This window comes from Botryllus schlosseri, chromosome 11 (assembly GCF_051294905.1).
Source record: "Botryllus schlosseri isolate E-star chromosome 11, Bs_hap1, whole genome shotgun sequence".
NCBI classification, from domain to species: domain Eukaryota; kingdom Metazoa; phylum Chordata; class Ascidiacea; order Stolidobranchia; family Styelidae; genus Botryllus; species Botryllus schlosseri.
In genome coordinates this window covers 25,543,337-25,571,304 of record NC_137246.1, presented here as the reverse complement: position 1 = coordinate 25,571,304, position 27,968 = coordinate 25,543,337, and the positions used below count along the sequence as shown (strand labels likewise).

General features: G+C 40.4%; 2 protein-coding genes across 3 annotated transcripts in view; one reads left to right on the top strand and one right to left on the bottom strand.

Moving 5' to 3' along the window:
* LOC145450423 (junctional adhesion molecule C-like) overlaps positions 1 to 27,968 on the top strand; it is a 111,296-nt gene that overhangs the window by 29,790 nt on the left and 53,538 nt on the right. The gene's annotated exons all lie outside the window — the stretch shown is intronic.
* Positions 1 to 27,968, bottom strand: part of LOC145450441 (lysM and putative peptidoglycan-binding domain-containing protein 1-like) — a 153,049-nt gene that overhangs the window by 124,196 nt on the left and 885 nt on the right. The window lies entirely within an intron of this gene.

Genomic DNA, 27,968 nt, shown 5'->3' with positions numbered 1-27,968 from the left:
GTTGAACATTGTGACGCAACAAACTGTCTGGCTATTTCTGAGCTGCATAGTCTCGTTTTGCCAGACAGTCTTGTTGCGTCAATGTTCTTAAACAAGCTAACCTTCCCAGGACTGTTCCATGTGAGTTGGTAATATTAAAGCCACCTGAAGTGACAAAAGTCCTCTGAAAATATATCGGTAGACTGAAGGAGAAATTATAGTCGGGCTACTAAATAGAATGTGTTGAGAGACAACACAGGTAACTCCTGGAAAAGGATCGGGAAGAAAATTCTTTCCGCGATGAGATCGATGGCACTGGCGAAGTGATCTCTTTTCATGATGCATGGAAGCCGGTTCGGCCCGCCAAAGATTTTGAAGCTCTGAAAACCTTTTGTGGATGACTGGCAACATTCTTTCCCTTAACGGCTACTGTTGAAGCCAATATTTTCCAGATTCACTGGGCGAGAAATGAATTTAGGAGAAACTTAGCTGACCTGAGTTTGGCGAAGCACTGTTACAGTGCAAACGATTTAAGTCTATTCAACAGCTGTTGAGCGGGTTTGTTAGGCTTTTCTTTATTTTTTTTGCTTATTGGCACCGATTCCGATGAATACTGCACATTTTGTGGTTTCGTTTGATATTATTAACCTATGAAATCGTTAGGTTTTTTTTTCTTCTTATTTTTTGTTGGCACTTTTTGTGGTGTCTTTTGACAAACTAGCCCAAATAAAGCGTTTTTGTGACTAATTTGAGGCTGAAACTATCTATTTAGAGGACGATGCCAAAACTGCCAAAAATAAAAATCGAAAAATGCCAAAAATAAGTTATTTTTGGCAGTTTTGGCATATGCCAAAAATAACACGGCCTGGCTGTACTTGAAAAATCTTCTTGCCGACCGCCGTTGAATTTGTCATATCCTCATGTAGATTAATACTGTTTCACCTCACATACACGAAAATATAAATTGAACTTGCCGAATGCCGCGTTTATATGTGTATGTATATATCATTTGTATATTCTGGTGTATGTGGTCTCAAAGTAAAGTTAAAGGTGTAACAAACATTTTGGCAGCATCCATTTTCTCCCGAAAGCCACCGTATTCGAACTGCAGCTAACGAATTTCAAGCAAGGTACCGTGGCAGTCAATTTATATGTGTGGTGTCAAGGTCATGCGGCGCCGCTGCCTCTTAACCCTTTGTGAAATTTATGCCATTACGGCGAATCAATTAACTGCGTCTTCCTTTGTAACATTTACCTCTGCCAATGCCCAAATTAGACAATCGAGATTCGGTATAATCGCTGTTCTGTGTATAGGGCTAGGGCACCAAAAACGCGTTTTCAAACATGGTGGATATGCCCTCTCGCGGGACGGGGTATATTTAAACTCCTGTGGGCGTTGTATATCATAGTCCGCTAATACATAATACGAACAGCTACCATTACGCCCGCGATAAAGAGCAAGCGACCATTGCATGTTGGAGTTGAATTTTAAAAAGTTGACCATTTGACCAAGTATTAGTATTTCGATTATGGCTAACTGGAGATGAGAAATTTTGGGGATACATTTATGCACTTGACGAGAACCATACTTTGTGCATTGATGCTTATCAATATATTCACTGAGTTTAATATTTATAGCGGCACTATGATGTGTCATTTACTTTCATTTCTAGTAGGGATCGCAATGAATTCCCATAGTTGGAATATTTATAGTCAATTATCCTATGGTAAGTGTGAAAGGGCTATTCAACATGAGCCGTCTCGAATAAGTTTACGACAAAGCATAACACAAACCGCGCTGGTCACTCCCCTCCACATTTTTGCGAATCCACCAGACTTTGATACCGTCATTATTGGCCGATTTGTATATTTTTGTTTCTGTTGGTGAACGGACTTGTTTAGTCGATCTTCCATTGCGGTGCGTGATAAGATTAATGGATTTACGTTGAATCCGTAAGTGGTATCGATACCGCTCTTATCGTATTGTCGCGAGTCATACCGCATCAATATACTTTGTATTGCTTACCAGATAACCTTGATGAACAATTTGCGGTCAATATTAGATTGAAGTCGGGTCCGCTGATACGTTCGAATAAAACTTGGGTACATACGCTAACTGTCATCTTTCATCTTCTCACCGTTTTCATCTTTTTACTGCGAACGGATTCCGGCCACTTGATACAGGTGCTGTGAGTTAATTCACTCCTGTTGCTTTCATTATTATTTCGAGATTACGGGATTGTGACGTCAACATGAACTCACTTAGTAATTTATACAGTGTAATTCCCTGCCATTCACAAATTATGCCGACAGGGTCTCGATGACCAGGGCAATCGACAGTTGCAAATGTAACGTGTACGTTTAGACGTTGCCTTGTCAAACGACCGTACGTTATAATTTTATGGGAAATTCGGCTGGCTTTACTAGTCGAGAGCTTGCCACTGCTAACTTGGTCGAATCATAACCTCGCTTCTGTTCACGCTTCCAACATATCCAGGCCTATCCCTAGGACTCTACCGAATTATATATAAAGCTTGTAGATAGGAAAATGGCTAACCAAAGTTCACAAAAATTGAATACAATACTAATTCAATCAACTGAACAATGTCAGAATACATTTTATGCTCCATAATCCCTAACTCAGACAATGAATGACGAATGAAAATGAATCACATAACTATGCAATAAGCAACAAGCTGGACATTTTCACTGACATGTCAGTGGCCAGTGGACAACACTGGCCGAGGCCAGGAAGACAATATCGCCACCAAGGGCACCAGTGAGCTTGCTGGCTCAATGCTATTCTCATACAAAATGCTATACGTTTCGAGAGCCTTAATTTCTGAATTTACTACAATATTCGGTGTAAATACCAGCATAAGTCAGAACAACACTCACTCGATTGTAACACTTGGTATTCACTGTGTTTAGCAGTTATGGAAGAGGGTAAGATTAGCCTACATGTCGATCGTGGTTATACGCGTCGATCGTGGTTATAGCAAGGTGCGTAACGAAAGTTGACAATCTTTGTCGCATGTTTTGGTTAAATAAAGCTGCTTAGCTTGGCGTTCGTGTGCCTCCCTGGTCACGTTTTGAAAGTAGCATCTGAATTTCAATCAACAAATGCACAATCTCTCAGCCAAAGACTGACGAGGTCAGAGATATCGACGAAGCGTCGAAAAAACGCCAGCCTGATGAATGTCAAGAGTAATAATTCGTATGTTCGGGGCTATTTTCCTACGTCACTTTTTGATCTCAGGTTGGTTGTGAAACTGGTCTTCACATATCTGTGTGGCATATAGGCTAGCGCTAACAGGGTGGTCGCAGGGAAGTCTACCACATCAAGTTTATTGATATTGGCCATATGAACCCAGTTATGAAGGGGACAAGACCTTATCATGCTCTGCACTTGGTAAATCGCACGAATTAAGATTCCTGTGTCACTCTTATTATTGTAGGTGATAGAATCGTTTTAATTCCTGCACCACTGTCGGGCTCATGTAGGCTACCCAACACAACGAGATATCCCCGCGGAATATGCCTGCAGGTGAATATCCGGGGGTCTGTCGCTAATAATCCGAGATAAATCCGTAAACAGAATCGATATCTGTAATTCTACTGAAGTTGAAGGAGATTGCTGTTGCATGTAGCAGTAGCGACGATCGAAAACGCGTTTGGGTTATTCAGTTACTATAGGTCTGGTGATTTGTTGTGTTTAAAACATATATACGGGCCGAATCTAATATTGAGTAGCGTTTCCTGGCGAGTGTGTATTAAGTGGACGCTGGTAAAATGCGATCGCACGTCTAGCTTAATTTAGCCATCTGCTGCGTGATTTCGATGCCTGTCCATCATGCTAGATGTTGGAATTTCATTCAGACGCTGCTAATTAACCAATTGAGTTTGTCGGTTGCCTGGAATTTTCGAATCTTGTTTACTTCTACTTATACGGTCCGGACTACATTTTCGGCCTTTCCAGATGTCCTACGTGACTAAGATCTTCTACATCAAAAACGAATGCCGCTGCTCCACCGTATTATTTCCCATTACAATTCCCTTGATGAAGCTTATACTCGAAGCAGAGCCAAGTCAAATTTTTAGGAAGTGATGTAACAAAGTTTAAAATGCCGTAAATCGCTGTACAATAATAGTCTAATGAAGTCGTAATGCCGCCCATTTCCTCTTACTAATAATAGAACATTACAGAGTATATTTTAGAATATCAGATTCTGCTCGTTATTTTGTCACTAAACCGTTTTTGCCGTTTTCTATTGCTGCGATACTGCTTTCATGTTTATCTATCGTCGATCGTCGATGCAAATCGGTGTTTATATAAACAATTGTCGTGTAAAATTGTGTATGTATGTGTTGTGTATGTTTACGCATCATGAATAATGATGTTTCTACACCTCGAAACGGAAGACGTACTTCCGACTTTCAACACACGCGAGTTGATGCTAAGTCATTTCGCGCGATTCGTGGTCTTGAAAATGACAGAGGTCTTTTCTAAACGCATGCTCTTCATGTGTCTGAATGCTCCTCCGCTCACGAGTTCGTTTTGAAGACGTGTAAATCATCTTTGCACATCAACGATGACACTTAAAAGTAATCTTTGATTGAGATTCACAAAGAGACACTCTTTCGCTGTGCCAGAAACGTCGGTTATAGTGGCGAGATAGCGCGGTGGTATAATCCGCGGCTGCAACACCAATGGGTTGCTGGTTCGAGTCCGAATATACTTAAGTGTTGGAGGTTTATCTAGGCTCCTCCTCGCCACCTCATCCGCGTAAGCGGTGTCTTACGAAAAGCCTGGTAGTGGGCCGTGCTATAAGTCGGCAGTTACGGAATAAAAATGAAAAATATCGGCGTGGTGTAAATGACAATTGTAACAATGCACTTCCGTCGGTTGTCTGAGCATAAATGAGTTTTTTTGGATAAACAGAAGATCCAATATTTCGACCCCACGTATCTGATCTCTCAATTTAGCTTGCGGTGTTTTCCGAAAGTTCTTCGCATGTATTGTACACTGACCATGAATACTACAAACAACAACAAACGTCGGTTATAATCGTTCCACTGTAACACCGCCGTTTGACAAAATGAAGTCAATCACAACTATTTACTCACCGCAGCACCCTAACTTATTTCAAACCAACCACATGAATTGGTGTCGAGTATCACAGATCCCGGACAAGCATCGCTGTAATGATTAGAATGTACTTGCCACCGCATAATTAATAGTTGTTGTTGTCCGATATCGTATTAACCAATTTCCGATCGGTCTTGCGAAATTGTAAATGTGCGTGTCTGACGCACGTCCGACCATGCGTCTTGCGAATAGTCACTTCTCGTGTATTATTTCTTTCAGGAATCTTCTATTGTAAGTGCTGGCGGTGGAAAGAGCACCTTTTCATCAGAACGCAAGCATTAATCACGTCTATCTGTTAGATTACGTACAAGCACACGTATAGGTCATTTATTGCGTACCGGTAGATGATTTCATGCGTGTACCATTGTAACAATGCACTTCCGTTGGTCGTCCGAGCATAAATGAGGTTTTTGGATAAAGAAACTCCAGTATTTCGACCCCACGCATATGATCTCTCAATTTAGCTTGCGAAGTTTTCCGTAAGTTTTTCGCATGTATTGTACACGCGATTCTATTGACGCTACGACCAAGTCATGCGTTATACACTTAGTGGATTAAACTGAGTCCTTCGGTCATCTGGAAATGATCTTGCCAGTGTCCGAGTTATATTCTATGTAGCCGTCGGTTGCAATAAAACACTATCATCAAGCGTGTAGAATGTAGATCGTATAGGTGGGTCCATATAACAACGCAATACATTACCATTTGCATCAGAGGTCATAATATTTGATGCCGAATGCTCATGTTGTTATAGCACGGTTGTCAAACATACGGCCCGCGGGCCGCATTCAGCTCGCCAGACGATTTCATCCAGCCCGCGAAGGAATTCTGAGTATATCGAAAATTCCGCTATTTTTCTGGATATTTGTAAAAAATGGTGAGTTTTTTTTGCGAAATACTTCCATGTCCATAGGCCCCATTATAACGACCCGACCATGGCACTGTGGTCTCACGCTAGTTAACACTAGTAGCAAGCTGGTGAAATTGACAACCAATTTCAAGAAGGCAAGAAGTATTATGTAAAATGGCCAAAAAGTAGTTATTCACTGGAGCGAAAAATTCAATTTGGAGCTGTTGTATGCATTTTACATGTAATATAATAATTGCACAAATATATAATTGAAATATTTATGGTCGCACTGCTGTATCACTTTCGACCCAATAGATCCCAAATATAGAAGAAAACCTAGCCGTGGTTCAATCTCGATAAACCAGACTCCAACGTCCGCGTTCTTGTATTCCTCACAGCGCATGTGCCGGGCTAACGCCAGATTACGACTAAATCAAAGGGAGTATAGAATATGCCAACTTATATCGTCGTTACCGCCACTGTTTGAGCGGTTGTTGCCCGTGTTCAACCGGACAATCATCGTATTTTTGCCAATTCAATCGTTCGCGAATAAATGTGTTGCGACTTGATACTTTAAAAACCCTATGTTCCGTGTATTATCTGTATATGCTTTCAAGGTATTCAAGTGAAAAGCAAGAAAATGAGGTAATATTTTGGGATAAATTTGACTCGTCCGGCCCGCGGGCGATTTGAAGGCTTGAATCCGGCCCGCGACGTAAGTTGAGTTTGACACCCCTGTGTTAGAGATTTGAGTTGCAACGCCACCATTTCAAGTAAAACAGCATGTAATAACACTAGGCTTACCATATGTCCTCTTTTAGGAGGATTTGTTGTCATTTTTTGTGAATAATCGTGCGAGGACTCTAATAATGTCATTACTTTTTAGTATTTCGAGTTAGTCGTAGCTTGTACTTTCAACAATACTTCTAGGCGAGACGTATTCATCTCCGAAAAATTACTGCAGTCATGAGACATACAGACATAAGGGGCCTGGTTGTCCATCCAAGAAGTCGCTGCTGAAGAGATTTGGTGTCCTAAACATAGAAGATATGCGGAAACTAGAAATCGCCAAGTTCATGCATCAGCTCCACTGCGGTCATTGTCCCGAAAGGTTCAATGACTTCTTCATACCTCGGAATCAAAAGCGCACAAGTACAACACACGCGCGTCCACGTCGTCCAAATATCGTATGATCGACCTAAAAGATCCTCGCTCTGTCAAATATGCCGGACCTGACGTGTGGAACAGTATCCCGCTGGCCATCCGACAGTCGACGAGCATGTCCAGTTGTCCGCATTCAAGTCGAAATACAAGCAATTTCTACTAAATAAATACTAGTCCGCTCTCAAGATTACCGGACCACGACCTGACCTATCGGTCTCGCCTTCTGTGACATGCCACCACATTTTTGTCGCTTGCTTTTTATCATACTGTCTTCTTTTACTTTTTCATTCAGTGTGCATGCCTCCTCTTTACGTCGCCTAGGCCAAGGTGCGTGACTGATTCCAAAGACTACTCCAAGTCGTTTCGACGCCTTCCTATCTTTTCATTGTATAGCATTTTTGTGGTGTATTGAACAGATAAAAATTGCTAATAAATCGAGCTGAACATACTGAACTGCAGGTTGAAAAAAGGTTTTTCAACAAATTGCCCTACCAACCTTTTCCTTCTCGATCTCTTTTGAAAATACAGTCGACCTCAATAACACCTAACACGATCGCGGTTATGGTGAGCTGTGTATTGACGTGCGTCTCCTGTGATTTGTGTCTTTACAGTTAAATGTATGTTACCAATTACCACGCCACTGATATCTGAAATGTATGAAATTGCAGAAAGTTTTACGAGTTGAGTTTTCCCTAAATTCTCACTGATGCTGCTGCACTGTGCAGAATAGCACTAGATAATAGATGGAAAATATTGGTAATTAAAAGCCATACCTTATTACATTGTATACCGCGACTGATACAACATAATCGCACTCGAGTTGTTGGCGCAGGAAGCCGATTTGAAGATATGACCCATTGTCAGCAGATTTGACAACCCTCGCGCACTGTCTAGCGGATTTATAGGGGAGTCAATCAAACTTGTTTCAGATCTAATTCCGCTATTATTAAGTCCCACGTTTCATCCATTCATCATTAGTATTTGTCTTATGACAGACCTCACTCCTACACTCATTGTATTGGGGACATTCGCATCATTCTGTTTCATTGTTTTTTTTTTGGCGTGGATGTTGCAAATGAGACTACTGTCACAGTTTCACGTTGAAATAGTATGCGGCGATCACGCCAAACTCGATTCAAGCACTTGGAAATCGAAGCAGAGTCATTTATTGTCAGTTTCATTAGCAGAAGAATTACGATATGATGGACGAGTCGTAGGAGTCGCAATGACATGCAGATGAAGTCTGTCGATCAAATACTCACCTCGTCGAAACTAAAATTGAAAAACATGTGACAATAGGCCTACTTGTGTTCATTGAATTGAAAATGCACGATAAGAGCATATATAGGCATATGAAAGCGACGGAAATGGACAAGACAGGCACGTTGATGAGTCGAGTACAGTAGATGAAGCACCCCAAATGTCACAATCAATGTGAAGAGTAGCGTAACCCTTTATATACGGTGGATCGTTTGAAAACGTATTGGTGTAGTGACAATAAACCGCGCGAAGCGCAAACGATGAGGTTTTGAAAATCCGCCCTCGAAACCTTGAGGTTCATTTGCATCTCAATCGTCCAAGCATCGCTATGGTACAGACTAAAATAAACTGCGGTTCCTCCAGGCGTACTCTGCGACACTACGTTAATGTTGTGGCAGTTACGTTACTGTGATACACCATGTGTATATATATCGTTGGGTTATATTTTTCATCTGAACAAGTCACACACAATGTACTATGCCAGGGGTTCTCAGCCCTTCCTTGGCCATGGCCCATTTTCCGATTTGAAAATGTGCTGTGGCCCACCTCTTATCTTGGGATCATAATCCTGTTCAATGCGTGGTAATCAACAGCGGCGATATGCCTATTTCCCCTAAATATGCGCATTTTTTACTTAATTTACTGATGATATTTAAATCTACACATCCCGGTACACGAAATCGCGCGAAGCGCGACGAAATTTTTCAAGTTGAATAAATATGCTTCAACAATAAACGACCAACGAGATAATCTTAGGCCCCTTCGAGCTCCCCCGATTGGGCGTCTGGGTGCAGCAGTTACAGCCTGGTAGATCATAGGCTAAAACTCCTGAGTATAATATGATCGTCCGCTGCTCCATTCGCGTCGCGAAATACAATGATCAAATCCCCGCATCCACTGTGTGTCTGGGATTTTAGTTCCACTATTTTAGGGAATAATTATTATAATCATTCTGGACCAGTTTCAAATATTTCATTGGGGAATGGGGTCCTACAGAGAAGAGGAGAAAGATTTTTTAATATGCATGCTGTACGTACAATGTACAATATGTCTTTTGCCAAAACAACTGAAGTTGTGATGTCAGAATATTCAATCCAATGATACAAACAATCCATGTGACTCTTACATTATGTAGGCAGTCAGGATATTTTAAACTGACCCCAAAGAATAATGCGCTCTTCTATTAAATTCCTCAATCCATTACGATTCGTTGCGGTGGTACAGTATAGGCCTACCTCCACCAGAATTGGCAATTATGGCTATTTTTATCTTACAATAATACGACCTGTCGAAGTACAGTAAATCTATACACCAATTACACTTCATTGCGAGCTCATTGCATACCTCTTTCAACGGCATACGACATATGAACCTGCCAGAATACTTGTTTACTTCAGCATTACCTTCCAGTTATTATTATACTCCAAATTATTTTAGCGGCTGTTAGCCGTAGGTTGTCATAGCCAGTGGAAAAAGCCGCCGTTTCTCTTTAACGTTTTCGACTTGTACAATGTAGCCTACATGCTGACTCCTACGTCTAATTAGAGTCGGATGAAAAGTTTTATGTAGCCTACGTATCATTAGATAATATATTTTGTAGCGATAAACATAACAAATATAACTTGACTTACATTCATTCTGAAATTTTTTAAATAGCTTTGTGGCCCACCTCAAATGCTGCTGTGGCCCACCAGTGGGCCATGGCCCACCCTTCGAGAACCCCTGTACTATGCGATAAGACACAATGCGATGTCATGAACAGATAGGAGGATGTCGAACGACACGCATCAGTAGCGATTCTTCACTCTGACATCCACCTCGGCCTAGAGTGCCCGATGTCACAGTTCACAGTTCTTTTCGATGATAATCTTTTTGAAGCCACGTCCCTTTCTACTGGTTCTTTCCATTCCTCATGAGTGCTTTCTTTCGTCGGGTCTTTTTGTCGCCGTAAGAACGGCAACGGCGGGGGAAGAGGAGCCCAGATAAACTTCAGACGGGAATCGAACCAGGGCCGTCAGATTGGTGGGCGCTTATCGTTACCACTACACTATCAACGAGTTTTAGCAACGATAGTTTGATGAGATTTACGTGACGTTCCGGCACTTTTAGAACGAAAAGAGTGATATAGGAATCAATACGTTGATAATATATATGTACGGGTCTTACTGCTGATTTAAACTTAATAGATTTTACGATTGTCAGTAATTTGACGGATGTAGCATAAATCTTTCGCTTATACCACAAGGAAGCTCACGCGTGCCACTACTGGTACGATGGTTACCGGTGAATTCGGCACTTGGCGGATTTGGCATTAGAAATGTAGTAACTATTAATATTGTGACCGATATGCATCAATATTACATCAATAAAAAAATGAATGTTTCACCGAATAACAGTGTGAATCATGATATGGCACTAGTTGAATTCGGCACTTGGTATGTATGTATTAATGTCCGGAGTTTGGGCTAGGTTAGGATTAGAAATTCGTAGCCTCCAAGTGCCGAAATCGACATCACAAATCCACTCGTAACCGGTACGTGTAGCCTACCACTGATATGGAACAACTGTTTTGCTGGATTCGATATCCAACATGTCGGATATATTTCTAAGGCTGGATGACATCGTATATTTACAGGACAATAAATCAATTCAGAAAACAGTCTTAAAATATCCTCCAAAACGTATATGCATCAGTGATGAGCGGATAGTGCTTTTCGAGACTCCCAATCCCTCCGACAACTTTAGTGTCTGAAGAAAACTCCCTCCGACTCCGAAGAGCTCAATCCCAGACTCCGAGATACTCCGATGAATCTCGTCAAGTGTCCGAAACATAATTAACTACAGACAATGCTCAACAAAAATGCCTTGCTAGATCACTAGATTTAGATAGCTCGTGGCCAATCATACCATTTTAACCATATCATTAGAGTGGCAAGCATGGTACGCTTGGTAATGTGTTTTACTAAATAAATGTGATAATATGGTTGGCCTTATAGTATTGTCTACTCTCCAGTCCCAATTGCAGTGCAGATGGCTGATTTTTATGCACTTGGCAATCATTTTTGCATGTTACCCGTCATATTACAACTTTACAAAGTGTCAACTGTCTGTGTTTTGGCTTGTAATCATAATCAATAGTGTATTCTGGTCAGACCTATATCCAAAGATATCGGAGACAAAAGTTACAATACTCCGAAATTCTCCGAAAAAATATCTGTAGTAAACTCCGACTCCGCTCCGACTGTCACAAAATCGGCAAAACTCCGCTCCGAATCCAATCCGACTCCGCTCCGATGCTCATCACTGATAAGCATGTGAATCACTCGCATTAATCGATTATGCATTGATGGCAGAGGGGGGCCAGTGAAGAAGTACTACTATTTCTTCCGAGTACTCAAGTAGGTTTATCCTAAGTAATCAAGTGGTTATGACTTTGGACGGCTTTAACTTTTACTTAACGGTTTTGAAGAGCTTCTTGGAGGCACAGAACTTCAATATACAATTGAACAGTATATTCATATTGAAATGAACCCGAATATTTTCGGCTGACACTCGTCAGGGGTAATCGTCAGCAACTAACGGTTTTCGGTATTTTTGGCAAAACCACGCCTAGATTGTTTAATTCTTTACTTGAAATCACTACTTGTACTTGTCGAGATCTACGACGTTACTTCTCTTCTATACTCCAGTTCCAAGGATGACTACTTTGACCAATTCTGGTTGCTGGGATGTGATTTAAATATAGTTCTTACAATGAAGTATGATTTCTAGTTTTACGAGCGCTTGTATAATAATTAGTCCAAGGAAAATATGACTCTATCGAACATTCGATTACAAAAGGTACAAAAAGGTACAGCACTCAACGGTTGTTTCACAGTATTTTTCGATAGCGGAATAATTGCATACTCATATGAAGTTATTTCAATCTATGTTCTGCGTTTTCATGTCAATTCTGCTATGCTTCTGATCCAGATTTATCTTGTTAAATATGGAACGCCAGGTAATGATTGGTGCGCAGTACGTTTGCAAATCGCGTCTATACACATTACACAGTGAGGGCTGTTGCACATCTGGAAGATTTCATGCTGTTAATCCCTGCAAGGATACTATATTTGTCGTCACATTTGAGGCACGTTGACCACCGAATAGTAGTTTCTTGTTACTAACATTAGGATATACTTCACCCACCAAGAATTATTTCAGATCCATCGCTGAAATAAGCAGTTTCATGCTTTCGAATCTTTCCAAATATAACTCTCTTTCAGCTTATAAATCGCAATGACCGAAGTGGATTTATAATCATGCTTTGGCATACATATTTCTATGTTTATCGTCACCACAATTATGCATTACTGTATGTCAATAAGGCTCAGCAAAATAAAAAGAAATAGTCGCCGCAAAACAGCAAAAATTTGTGCAGCAGTCCGTCTTCAATTCAACGAGGAACAGAAACAACGAAAAAGCAACCGTGGAAGACCGCCAACATGATGCACAAAATATTATATTACAATGCTAGATACGATAGAACGAACCCTCAATATAAAATCATTAGCCGAAAACCTTAATATCCGGTAAAATGATTCAAATGATAAACTCCTGCTCCAGAGATAATAGGTATTGCAAATCCGTGGACCTATGACGGCTGAGGAAGATGAATTATGCGATCTGCAATTTGTTTTGAATAATAAATCCATATTGCATATCGAATTGCTGTATCTCCAAGAAACTCTCCAATTTATTTTGTTCAACCGAAAAGTATGAGCAAATGTTCAGCGGAGAAATAATTCCAATTACAACGTCAATACTGATCTAAGACCAGCTATATTTTATGCATATACACAGGCACATACTCCCTGAATCCCAATTAAATCACTCATATAGCCTACGTGCACTGCACACCTATTAAACGGAAAAGCTTAATGTAATTTTTAGAGCCTATGCGTGAGAATTAGGAAGACGCGACCACGGATGTGTGCAATTTAAACAAAAAATCTATACACAGATCACTTCGAAATTGCTTGTGATTAGGATCGGACGCTACGTTAAAATTTGACTGTTTTATTCAATATTATTTTCAGCTGGGAAGTAATTTCGCTGGCATCGATCCATCACTATTACCGATTGAGCAGTTAGTTGATAGATGCCAAGAAATGTTATGATGCCTTTCTCCACTCTTATTATCCAATGTCACCCTATATAGCCTATACAACAGGGCATCCGCATATAATCCATAGGCTTATCATGCAGTGACAGAGTGGCTTGAACCTAACTGGGGATCTAGTGTGATCGAAATTCGCTCTGTAGAATGATGTCAAAGTCCAACCGTTTGTAATATCGATTCTAACTAATGTCGAGTTTATAGCATATGTCTATGAAATGCCTTGTATTGTGACAGGTTGAATCTCACTGCATAATGTGATAAACGTATTTGTAGTCTTTAGTCGCAGTGTCCTCTCCGCATATTGTATTTGCCTTGTCAATGTATACTCTTTGGCCGGAACTTAATTCAGTAGCATGTATTTTAACTTGTATTTAATTTTACATTTTTCGATACGGCATATCATTTATACATGTGAGTTAAGGTTCGCTTGGGAAATAGTGGTAAGGGGCGTCTGAAAGTCTGGCGCCGTTTATTACGATCCTTTTATATACGAGGTCTTTGCGGGGACGCCATTTACGCAATTTCGTCGAAAAAGCGATTAAATCATAACTTACGTTAACTCGAAGAAATCCGCGATTATGTTACTTAATTTCTCTGAAAACAACCAATCTACAATGGAGCGTTAATGTCACGTTTATATCTATTTTAAACTTGTAAAATTAATTGTTCTATTTTGACGGGTTATTAACCATTTTATGACTGCAACCTTTTGTCTTCAATGTTGAATGGTAGTTCAACATATATTTTGACTGTTTTTAAGACTTAATGTTACGTATTTACATGCACCTGACATTCTCTTTCATATATTTCCACATGTGTCATTGAAGCTCATACGGTCATAGTGTTTGCAACTGGTGGAATCTATACCCTATTATTACATGACTTGTCTCCAATATATCCCTGTAACTATACGGCTGAATTTAAAACAAGATTTGTCTTAAAACATGTGGTTTAAAAAGTGCTATTTTGAAGACAAAAAATTGTGTTTTTATCAAATGTTATATAATTATGTCATAATTGTGTAAATACTGTCGACAAAAACATGCAGTATGAGGCCGGGAGCGACCGACACTATACTAGGCGATGTATACAATATGGAATGGTGGGAGCCCTCGAAATCGTCGTCGGTTCGACAAATACAGCACGTAGTTATATATCGCTGGAACGAAATGGATGTTCTGATGATGATGACCGTCGACCGTAAAAACTCTACATGACGATGTAGTCCTGGTCAAAGATATTCTTTGATCCATTTAAATAGATCCATAGATAACTAACCTACAGATAGATACGCAACACCCATCGTCCCGCTTGCTTACTCAGAGGAAATTACTGCTCAGCAATCTGAACGCAACATAATTGCTAATTCCATAGCTGACGACACGAGCTCTCAAATTAAAAAAAAATTGATCTTATTTGAAAGCTACTGCCGCGCTGATTCTGAAAATATACAATAAAATTTCAACAAGACAATGGAACCATCCCGACATAGCCTTCAAAGTCTGATAATCGGCATTGTTCCAAACAAGTGGTTCTCAACCTTGTCTCCAGCGCCCCCCCCCCCAGGGAATATTTGGATTTTGAAGGGTGCGGAAACACTGAGGGGGCGATATGGGGGCGCTGGGCTCAAGGGGGCAGTGTGGGGGCGCTGAAGAAAAATGGCCTTGCATTCGACAAAATATGTCAAATTTTTTCGTCGGGCTCGGCGCGAAATATAGACCACCGATGTTTCCACGAATGCAGTGGATTATTTCAATTCATGTGAAATGAATTGCGCGTACTTTTGGCTCGCCAATCCCCCGTTAAAACACTCCCGTCATGCTAGCTCGGGTTATTTTTCACAAAATGTTTCGAACTATAGGTATTGTATCCTGCATTGCACAGCTTGTAGAAATCTAAAAGGCACTGTACCACTTTTGAGTATGATTGCCTTTGTACATTAAAGATGCTTTGAAGGTTTTTGGCCAAACTGATTAACCTAATATATTTGTATTTGAAAGCTACAAAATAAAATCGTCAGAATGTTTCTTCATCGTATCATGAAGGATGATACTGCTTAGTGCTGTGAGTGACCCACACAACTCCTGGAAACGTTATACAACATGGTTCTTGAACGTTTTGGACCGCCACCCGAATATGAGTGTTAGTAGCATCTCGCTACCCAAGCCCCACATTTGTAATATTACTATGCTACATTTTACTGGCATGGAGAACGCGCAGACAGCAGCTGTATGAAACATGTTTGGGTTGCGACCCATTCTTTAACAACCCATGTTTGTTATATAACGTGGGTTGCTTTGTTTGGAATACATTCATGTTAAATTTAAGAGCGTGGTGTACTAAATTTAATGTGAGCAAAGCTCTCTACCACATTCGCAGTTGATTTAGTAATCACACAAAGCAATAAAACAAAACCCAATACAATTAACTTCCCCATATTGCCAATCGCGGAGGTGAATTCGGGATGTGTACAACTGTACATCGATCTCCAACCAGACGGTACGAGCCCGTAGGCCTACCCGATGGTTGTTATAACAACCTTGCTTTGATCCCGAATATATAGCACATACAATTATTATATCGTTAATTAGTCAAGTGGTACTCTGGCGCAGTCCAAGCGCGAAATATTTCCAATAATGAAGTCCCAACCCGAAACCGGACTTCGACCACTTACGCACTGTTTTTTTACTACAGTCTTTAGAATAGGGGGCGCCAGACCCAGGCAATTTTTGAAAGGGAGCGCTGGAGGAAAAAAAGTCAAGAACCACTGTTCTAAACAATAGCAGCGACGCAGCCCAATGAACATAACAATGGCCCTTGCGTGCTTGCGATTGTTCAGAACGATGCCGATTTGCAGAATTTGGGGTGTATTTCGATGGGGTTGCATTGCCCTGATCAGATTTTAATGTATATTTTCGAAATCAGTGCGACAGTAGCTGTCAAATAAAATCAACTTTAGTTAATTTGAGAACTCGGGTCGTCAGCTATGGGATTAGCAATCATGTTGCGTTCAGATTGCTGAGCATGAGCAGTATGCCCTCTGAGCAAGCAAGCGTGACGACGGGTGTTGCGTATCTATCCATAGATTAGTTATCTGTCATTTAAGACAGGGGTTGGAAACCTTTATCGTCAAAAGGAGCCACATATACCCTCAATTTTCAATTGTAATTCATATACGGAACCATATAAAATATCAATCCAATGTGACTTCACAATCGAAATTTCGTTACGTAATGGCAAAATAACAAACAACGAAAACATGGGATCAACTGTTACGCTTGAAACGACCGGCGATTGGGATTAACGAAATGGCGACAAAATGCCATGTCATTGATTTGACATAATTCGTGTAAAATTAAGCATAATTAGGTATATATGTTTCTCAATAACGATTTTAGTTAGTAGTATGTCCTGTTTAGGTATGTCCTTCACATTCTTTAGCGCTATTATGCTGTATGTAATTATTTTTAATATAATCCATGCTGTTTTGCATGCTAATCTGAAATGCTGCGAGCAAAGTCGCTTTAAGCGTAACGCTCGGCCGAAAGCGGCACTGCTTGTTCCCTTGTCTATTCGAAACACGCCAGGCTCAATCAGGTTCGTGTGTAAATCCATTCCGCGCGGTGACACTATCCCCGAAGAACTGGTGCGTGTTTTACTGGATTTTGTTTTTCGTGCGAGATTCAGGGCGGGTGATTGCGGAAAATCAAATGCTTTTTAAAGCCAATTTCATGGACACATTTATGGGCTGAGAACAAAAAGGCACTACAAAAAGATGTTTTTTTCACTCCACATCAGCGGTTGTTGGATATTTCCACATGTGCATGCAATAAGCATAACAAGTATCTCATTTTTGGATCAGGGGCGGAATGATGAAGTGTACAGATTGACCATTCCCATAGAAGAGTTTACTAGATTATAAGCATGTAGACCGAAATAAACAAGGCAGTAAAAAAAACTGCGCAACCAGGCCTGCATGCTGCTTTTTTGTAATTGCGGTATTCACGAGTCACGAGTGCTCCTCGTGATAGGAATGGTTTCTTGTTGTCGTTGTAGCGGGTCTGACCGTAGCGAGAAGCCGTATTCCGTAAGACTAAGGAATGGTATAGAACTGATCACAGCTATGATGCACAATTGTTTTAAAAATATTGAAGTTGTCACCGAAATTATCTAACATTGTAAAGAAATTGTTGTATACATCCATGTTATATATTCTGAAATGAACAGTATAAATCGCATAGAAAATCTCCTCTCATGTTCAAAGTTCAAGTATAATCTCTGCTTCCAGCATACCATAAGTTGTAGTTGGTTATGCTTCAAAAGAGTTAGGGTCGTGTTTGATGTCTCATGTTACAAATACCCCATGCATATGTGCATGCGTGTATTACGTTGAAGGCTGTACTGTACAGTGTAGGCTACAGCACATTAGACAAAACCATAACTTTATAATTGCACAACCGAATGTGAAACTGTGGTTTCGCTGTTATGGCACTTGAGCAGGATCTGTTGGTTTCCGTTTTGCTGTTTTTTCTGCTCTTCACGGGAATATAATCTACAAAAAGTGAGTATGAAAGGTGACATTTCAAGTGTCGTCACGACCGATTGTAAGCAGGTGACAAAGATTATGGGACTGCTTGTTTGTATGCGTAGCGCATTGTCCACACAAATCATTCGACGTTAGCATTGATGTTTGTATACTCCAATTTATCAGTGACAGTTGTTCGTGTTCACTTTGTAGAGTGTTGGTAACATTGTGATCGGTCTATGCACGGAAGCTGCCTGAATTGGCCCCTTCAGATTGCGTTTTGATCCATGATCATGGCCTCGCAATAAAAGCATCAAAACAATCTTGTAGGGTTACCATATTTTGGAAATCAGAAAAGAGGACACTCTTCCAAAATCTTCAGACTTGCAATACCGGAGGACAATCCTGAAAAAATGGTAAATTTTTTGCACTTCGTGATCGGTTGACTAAAAAAATGTCAACTTTCCAGCTCAGATCCCGAAATAGCCGCCGGAGCGTTACTTCAGTGCTGATTTACTGTATCTCAGTCGAATTTTGCCCTATATTTAACCGAAATTCTCACAAACAGAGGACATTCGGGCGTCCTAAGAGGACACTTTACAAAATGTCGAAAAAGAGGACAAATCCTTTTAAAAGAGGACGTATGGTAACCCTACATATTGTATATGCCGATTATTGCAATACTAGAACGTTACACATGTCAGAGATCCGCGAAATTAGAACTGAGCGAAAATTTGCAGAACGTGTCGTGTTTTCTAGGGTGAAAAGATGCTAATAGAAAGTAAATTCAGCCTGTCGCGCTAGAAAAATTCTGGCGCTACACGATTGCTACGTTATTGTGTACTGGTTGGACGTGTGTGTGTGTGTGTGTGTGTGTGTGTGTGTGTGTGTGTGTGTGTGTGTGTGTGTGTGTGTGTGTGAGTCATCACAGGTATCAAGTGATGGTTTTCCTAAAGCTCGCCGTTACATACTGCTGGAATCTTAATTTATCAAACAGAGAAACCATGAAAACTGGTGATCGTTCGTAACTATATGCAATGCAAACCATGTCCAGTCCATGTAAACACGCCCTACGTAAAAGAACGATTCAAATGTAATCATGGAAACGAAAATTGAAGCAGTAAAGTGGGATTAAGCGACTGGAATCGCGATCAGTCCGTTTGCATTGTCTTTGCGAGTCAAAACCGAAAAGTCTTGAGAAGTAAGCTTACAAAACAGAAGTAAACAAAAGAACGGAATGCTTCCTTTTAGTGCACGTCGCTCACTCACGGCATATTGAAGACGGTAAATTCTGGCATTTCGTTTTTGGAATAGACGGGCCTATTACAGCTTCGAAAGCAACCCGTGAAAATATACAGTTATCCAAGATTCAAAGCGCCTATGCTTCAGTGTGATTACGGCCAATAAATTAAGCAGTGCTCTTCAACCATTTTGGTGTGGCGAACCCCTACTAGAGTTGTACACTTACGAGCATTCCATGCATGAATATAATTTGTTGCTGATTAAGGTCAGGACCTCCACCCAGACCTGCTCACGGCCTATTTGGGAAGCTGATTACTAAGAATAACTCAACACCTTCGCGAAAGTAAACCGCAGGTTAAATGATGGTGGGTCACCCTATATAGCAGTGGTTCTCAACCTTTTTTGACACGCCTCCCTTTATGATAGCGACAAATGTCACGGCCTCCCTTATCGTCATATCACAGAATGCAACCAGAATGCCGACAATCCCAATGGATAGTTTGATGGCACGGAAGGATAGGACTATTGAGGAGAGAATTCTTAAATGCGAAATGCGAGTATGAATTATAGGTAAATCGCGTTATGCGCGAAAACGTTTGTCGTTGACTGCGCACGCCAGTTGAAGAGAACTGAGTTGGAGGACGCAGCAGCATTCCGCATATTTTCTGAACGTAATGTGATCCTGGCGAAGCTGTCGCCCACAGTCCAATTTTAATTAAACTTCTTTGCCTAGTAGTTATATGCCTATGACAGCCCAGGCTAAAGATATTCATATCAGTAAGGGAATCATGCGTTTTCTAAGCTTGTTGAACGTGTGGAGTTAATTCTGCTGCAATGCCCGCAATTCAGTTCAGCGGGTATTACCTTTGAAGTATATGAAACCAATTAAGTAAAAACCTAATATTATAGTTGCGAATACGAAAATTCATAACACAGTACTAAAAACATGAGTTTTCCCGGCTTTGTTTTGAGGTCACATCTGATCATTGTTTGAAGAGTGATATAGCGGAATCGGCCACGGCTGTAATCTCGGTGTTTTAGTCTTGGTTTTTCGAAAATCATTTTGGGTCAAATCGAGACGAATAAAAGAGAAAGAATCAATTTGAAACGTTATTAAATCACGAAAGGTGCTAAAATCGCAGGAGGCTGCATAGTGCATATCCATGGCATTCTTTTTCGTTTTGAAATTAAAATAAAACAGATGCGTTACACCTGACCAATATTCTTTATTTTAATTCCCTATCTGCCGACATGTAACACGGCCCACTTCTAGCATCGACCGCTATCGCCCAGGTAAACCTCACCTCAATGGGATGGGATTATGGAGTCAACCTCGGTCAGGCTCGAACCCTTAACCTATTGGTGTTGCAGCTGTGTATCATATACAAACCACTACGCTATCTGGCAACTAGGCTACATCATTTTTGTGAAAATAAGATTTTAGGGTGGCGTTCAAGCTTTTCCGTTGTTCTTGGTCTTTGTCCATACTCGTTTTGTGAGGCCCGTGAATGTCTGGATGAACTGGATGATGAATGCTCATAAAATTGAACGAGAAATCTAATTCCAGCTGTGACTAATTTGAACTTTCCCGCTATTTATTCCATCATTGTTCGTGGTAAATATTAATCTTCTATCGTATTGTGGTGGTTTATGTTTTAAATCACGGCATTGTGTCCCGACGGCACGTTTTAAAATGCTTCGCTTGCAAAGCTTCACAACGGAGCTATTTGACTGATGGCCTGTAGCATCACGTGTGTGAACAGCAACCTTTTCATTCTTTATCCTGAAACCTCAGAACTGCGCTATCACTGATCACTCTTTTATTGTCTGGGAATTCGCTGTCGATGTCACAGTCTATAAATTAGACTATAAATGCATCCTTGCTGTCGGACGGTTATGTGTGGCATATGAACATTTTGTACATTTGCTGTCTTGTCTTGAGATCTTATTTACATGGTAGCATTTCTTCAATCTCAACTTTTTATAGAAATGTGCTGGACATTACCAGCTAATTGCTCCAAGGGCCGTGTTTGACATCTCTGATTTATGCGGAACGGAAATAGCCTATGTTTGTGATGGTGCACCAGCGATATTCGCCGCTTACACGAAACGCAAGCAGTTGAAAGATTGGAATGCTACGAAATCATGCGAATTTCCTGATCGAGTAACAACAGAAATTCGGGTACGAAATTAGCAAACCATGATAGAAACTGGGATTGTCGACGCGCGAATCACGAGTGTACCGCGAGATGAAAAACAACGATAATATCCTTCTCATACCGTGGCGGAATAACCAATAAAGTGCGACATCGCGGTTAAGAACATGAATCTTATGCACCGCAGCGTGCCCCGCCAACATTATTGATGTTCGACATTTCGGAATAAAACGTCATAGACGCCAATATAGTTCTTTTACACAAAAGGGATATTTCTTCAGTGCCTTATTGTCGTTCGTTTTCCGATCTATAGGATTGGCTAATTTGGGTGTATTAAATGCCCTTCAATTATATATCATTAGCACGGTAAATAGAAATGAATAGAAGAGAATGTTTCATTCAAGCACGACACGCCTTCCGTAAACGCAGAAGAGACTACCGGATAGCTCTTAAATTGTTAGCGGATCGGAGAATCGCATTTGTTATATCAGATTCCTTTTTACCAAACCATGTTTCCAATTTTCATAATGATGTTTATAGGACACACGTTTTATCGCGGCCTATACTCCTTGTGATGTTGCCCAAATCCAATTCCACGAAGCTCCACATACTCATGTCCGTAACGTGTGAATTGTTATTCACGACATATGAATTGAATAAAATGAATTGTTAGAAAGTGCGCCGTTACAAGTAGATAAATAGAAACTAGGGTTACCATATTTTGAAAATCTGAAAAGAGGACACTTTTTCAAAATTTTCAGACTTGCAAAACCGGTGGAAAATCCTCAAAAAATGGTAAATTTTTCCCACATCGTGGTCGGTTGACTAAAAAAAGGTCAGTGCCCATAATACAGATTTTTCTTTCACATTATCAGGTGCTTGACTAAAAAAAGTCAACTTTCTCGCTCAGTGCCAAAAATACTGTTTTTTCTTTCACATTATCAGGTGGTTGACTAAACAAAAATGTCAACTTTCCGGCCCAGCTCCCGAAATACCCGGCGGAGTGTTACTTCAGTGCTGATTTACTGTATCCAAGTCGATTTTGCCATATCTTTAACCAAAATTCTCAAAAAATAGGACAAAATCTCAAAAAAAGAGGACATCTGGGCGTCCTCCAAGGACACTTTCAAAAAAGTAAAAAAGAGGACGTATGGTAACCCTATAGAAATCAACTATAGCTCCCATTTGAGAGAAGGTGGGTGCATCTTATCCTGGGAATCCACGAATTGGAAGCATTATACCGTTTTTTATAGCAGTGCTTTACAAAGTTGGCGCATGCGCCCCCTGGTTGCATTAGCTTCCTCGAAGGGGTGCTAGCTACAAACAGGGTGACTGAGGGCCGCTGAGAGCAAAAGGGAACGTTATGAACTATAGAAATCGGTGCTGGAAATCCATTACTTAATATGTATATTTTTGCAATAAGAAGAGATATATGAATATGTGGTCCCATCGTTCGTTGGTGTGCAAGGCGCATGCAATCTGAAATTGTCACCAATGTGTTCATGGCACAGTGTTGGGATGACTCGAGTCAACTTTTTCGTATGACTTGACTTGACTCGAGTCACTTTGCAAAAATGACTTGACTTGACTTGACTCGGCGCTTCAGAAATGTGGATTGACTCGTGACTCGGAGCAAAATTTACGAGTCAATTTAAAGTCATCAATAAGTAAATGGTGTCGACTAAATCACTGTAGCATGTGCATGTTCCGATAATTCGCGATACGCCATGCAGTGACACGAGAGCAACCAGTCTTTTACTTATTGTAAGTTCCACTTCCACTGGTCCTCCATTGTTACATCACCAATAAATTGGCCGCAAACGAAATGATCAGAGCTTACGTTGCCGTGGTAGTAGTAGATTTACCAACCCTCTTGTATGACTTAAATCGAATGAATATAGTTTATACGTCTACATTCTCACGGATGTGTAGATGACTAGTGTATTGTACCATATCAATTTGTTTAAACTTCTCGAGGCTTCATATTCGGCCCTCTATTTTGGCTGATGATAACAGACTGTAGCATATAACTATACAGTTACTCAAGTATTTTATTAGTGCGATACAACGCCTTTTTGCTTGTATATTTAACCTTATATTCGTTATTTGGTTCAAGATAAAGGTTAATTAATCTGTTTTTCACACAGCTGGCAAAAGGCTATGACTTTGAATCATCACTCATACTTCGAAAATTCAATTTGACTTGAATTGTGACTTGACTCGTGACTTGACTTGACTTGACTCGACTTGACTCGAGTCACCTTCGAAAATCGACTAACTTGACTTGACTCGAGTCAAAATCTGCAATGACTTGAGATGACTCGTGACTCGAAGGTAGTGACTTGATCCCAACACTGTCATGGCATGCAATAGTTATCCAACCAATCCCTCATAACGGAAAGAATTCTTAGCCAACGAGGCTTATTGTGCATACGCCATACATTTATCAATCCCCGTATAACGAGAATGACTTAATGCAACAGAATGAAGTACACTGACATTTGTAGTGAAATTGCCTTGCACAATTTTATTCCTTGGTATAGCGTCCGTCCTGATATTTCTGCAGAGTTGCGTCTTGGAAATAACGTGTAGCGAGCTGACTGTGCATTAAACCTAAACAGGCCACACACGCTAACTTCATTTGTGGCAGCAATAAATAAATAAAATAACTTTTTGTCGGTGCTAGGGGGCACGGGAGCTGGTACCTGAATTATTGTGCAAGGGGGCGTTTTGGGAAACAGTGCTTCATAGTAAAACCGCTATACCAATGCATACCTTCAGTTTGTAAGATTAATGCAGCGTAAGATGCGCTTGTATAATAGCTGGCGCAGGAGTGGAATTTCCTATTCTATAATTGGATTTCACTGTATAGCATCGCATTTTGGATGATTTCGCAAAACGCGATATCTATAGATCTGTAAATCAGACGGATTTTTCAGTGTGCAGAGCTGGACTTCAATTAATAATTACCCCATAATATGTATTAATGTACATTGTACAATGTCCAGTGTTCAGTGTCCAGCTCTGCACACTAAAAAATCCGTCTGATTAATAGATCGTATTCGGCAGCGGATTGTTCTGCCACGAATATCAGTATTGCGATGCAAACCGATCGGGAATTCTCGTGTGGAGCAATCGGTAGTAATTAGGGTTGGATAATGGTGTTTTATTAAATGCCGCTTAAAAAACGATTTTTCTCTTAATAATTTGCCGTAATCGTGCAAATACTTTCGAAAAAAACATGTAGTATGAGCCTATACGGACGATTTGCTACCGACATAGTCGACGCATAAGATATGGAATGGTTGGAACTCTCGAAATTGTCGTTATAGCACGTACATTGTACATTGTACATAGAGATCGCTGGTATGAATGGATGTTCTGATGGTGATGACCACAGACCGTAAAAATGCTGCATCACGATGTAGTAATGGTTAATGATATTTCTGGTCCGTTTAAGACATGGGTCGGTAACCTTTTTCGTCAGAGGAGCCATATTTTACCAGCATTTTCAATTGTCAATGCCAATCCACTATAACGTCACAATTAAAGATCAGTGACGCCATTGTTAAAAGACAAACAAAAAACAATAAGAAACAAAATTTAAAAAAGGGCCATGGTGTAAACGTATTTGTTTTAAATTGATTTTTGTTTTAGATGCAACCCTAGAATTAAGTAACTATTTGCAGTTTTGGCTTGAAATTCGCGATCCTTTATTATTTTTAACTTTCGAGAGAGAAGGGCAACAGGTTAAACCAGTGGTTCCCAACCTTTTTCCGTGTCGGAGCCAAATTTATAATTTCAGAGTACGGTTGGAGCCGCACGAATACAGTCATTAAGTATAGCAAAAATTATAAAGTCAGGTTATCAACTTATCATACGTCCTCCTTTAAGAGGTTTTGTCCTCTTTTTCGACTTTTTTTAAAGTGTTCTCGGAGGACGCCCAAATGTCCTTTTTTGAGATTTTGTCCTCTTTTACGAGAATTTTGGGTAAGTATAGGGCAAATTCGACTGAGATACAGTAAATCACCACTGAAGTAACGCTCCGGCGGGTATTTCGGGAGCTGAGCCGGAAAGTTGACCGCTTTTTTTCTAGTCAACGGACCACGGAGTGGGGAAAATTTACCATTTTTTCAGGATTTTCCACCAGTTTTTCAAGTCTGAAAATTTTGAAAAAGTGTCCCCTTTTCAGATTTCCAAAATACGGTAACCCTCTTATAAAGCATCAAATCACGTACCAACTTGACCAAATGACTGATTAACCTATTGCAGCTTTATAGAAATTGTGACTGCTTTAGATCAATAAAAAGTTCACAAAATGGAGTAAAATCGAGGAGAACTGGACAACTGCTGCTGGATTTTGCCTTGACCATACATTTCTAACATACGGATACGGATTGATGCGCAGCACATGACACACGGTTTAAACGCCGAGAGGTACTGCTGAGCCCGATAAAAGCAGCATAATTGGTTGTCCTATAACAGGCGATCCGAGCGTCCATATTTAATATGTCTAATATGTCTGGTCTTAATCCAGTGGTTCCAAACCTATGGTACACGTACCACTAGTGGTAGCCTCCGCGAAGGTCTTCCAGGTGGTATCGAGTAGATTCTGTTTTTTTTTTCGACCGAAGGGAGTTATTAAATCAGGTGCGGTTGATTTTGAGTTTTTTGAAGTCGTCGTGGGTAGTGGCAATCCTACCAATGACCGCGTACGGGGAAGAGATCTAGTCGTAAAGCAATGGGATTCTTACCTAACCAAATTATATTTTAATATATTTGACCACAAGAAATTCAAAATAGATCCACTACAGAAATCATAAACTGCGCCTTAAAATGGGCAATTCATTTTCTGTTTCGCTGCCTTCGGCTGCTCAACACGGTGGAAACATTTTTGACCGTCTTCGGCGCGCACCTCATGTAGGTGGTAAGCGAGCACTGCATAAAATCTCGAAATGGTAGTTGGGTTGAAAAAGGATGGGAACCACTGTCTTAATCGAAAGCAAGTGTCGCACTGATTTAGAAAATACAAATTTAAATATGGCCAAGGCAATGAAACGAACCAAAAATAGTCATTTAAATATGAAAATTTGCATAGTTCCGAACAATCGCTCGACGCCATTGGCCATTGTTATGATGGTCATTGTGTTGCCGCGTTCTCATTGTTCAGAACGATCGACGTTCGGCGGTTATTTCGGAGTAGTTTTATTGCCCTGGCCAGATTTCAATTCGTATTTTCGGAATCAGAGCGGCATTAGCTTTCCATAAAGACCAGACATATCAAATTATTCAGACGCTTGGGCCGCGAGCTATAGGACTACCAATTATGCTGCTTTTAGCCGGCTCAGCAGTATACATCTCGGCGTATTCAACCGCGAGTCACGTGTTGTACATCTATCCGTAGATTAGTTATCAATATCTATAGCTACTGCTCGTTCAACTGGAAAGTTGGGGCACATTGCATTGAAACAGTAGTGACGTAACGTTAGCACTCTACTCACAACTTTCCTGCAATCCTAATTGAAAGCTCCAGACTCCAAGCCAAGCAAGAGTATTTTATAAATATAAATTTCATTTTATATCATGAATCGATTTCTCAATATTTTTGTGGGGGCCGCAAGAAGGCTAGCGGGGGGCCGCATGCGGCCCTCGGGGCTGCGGTTGGCCGCATGCGGCCCTCGGGGCTGCGGTTGGGAATCACTGGGTTAAACAGTCAAATATTACTGGGGGGTGTAATTTTTGTTATCCCTGACACGAGATGTGAACTCTGATTTTAACACCAAAATATTTGAGTTCAGACTTGGATCGGGATAAAAAATATTGATAGTAAGTGTTATGATGTAATAAATATTTTTCAGCGATTGTCACGCACGTGTATGCAAATTGCATACCTCGACAGCTGTGATTTTGTTGATAATGCGCACGTGTTTGCAGTTTTGCGATAACGGATCTCGGGTTTTCTGTACTGTAATTAAACATTTTTCGTGCATATTCTCTCCCGTAATTTGCATAATGCTTATGTATACTGTAGGTAGCAATAAATTTGTACACTGCTGTGTGTGATCTATTTATCTTGGTAAATACTACGAAGCCTACCAATTTATTGAGTTTACGTTGTATTGCGAAACTGTTATTGCTATTTGTTGTTATTAATACGTATTCAGGCCATTTCATTACCAAATTATTCAGGGCAATCATCCTTAATATCATTAGCAACAAGTACTCGCTGTAAAGTTCTTCAAAATCATACAAGATAATTCTTAATTGTGAGGTTGAACCTAACAATTGGTCCGTACTACGGTAGCGTGATGTTGCAGATATTTCGATTGCCTGATAGCGTATAACATGTCATATCGTCGGTGATAGCTCGGTTTTGTCATTAACCAATGAATTGCATTCGTAATGATAACCTTTACTGCAGACCATCGGTCGTGTGGTCTGCCTAATTTGCAAATCTTAACCAGCGATTTTTATTTATCATC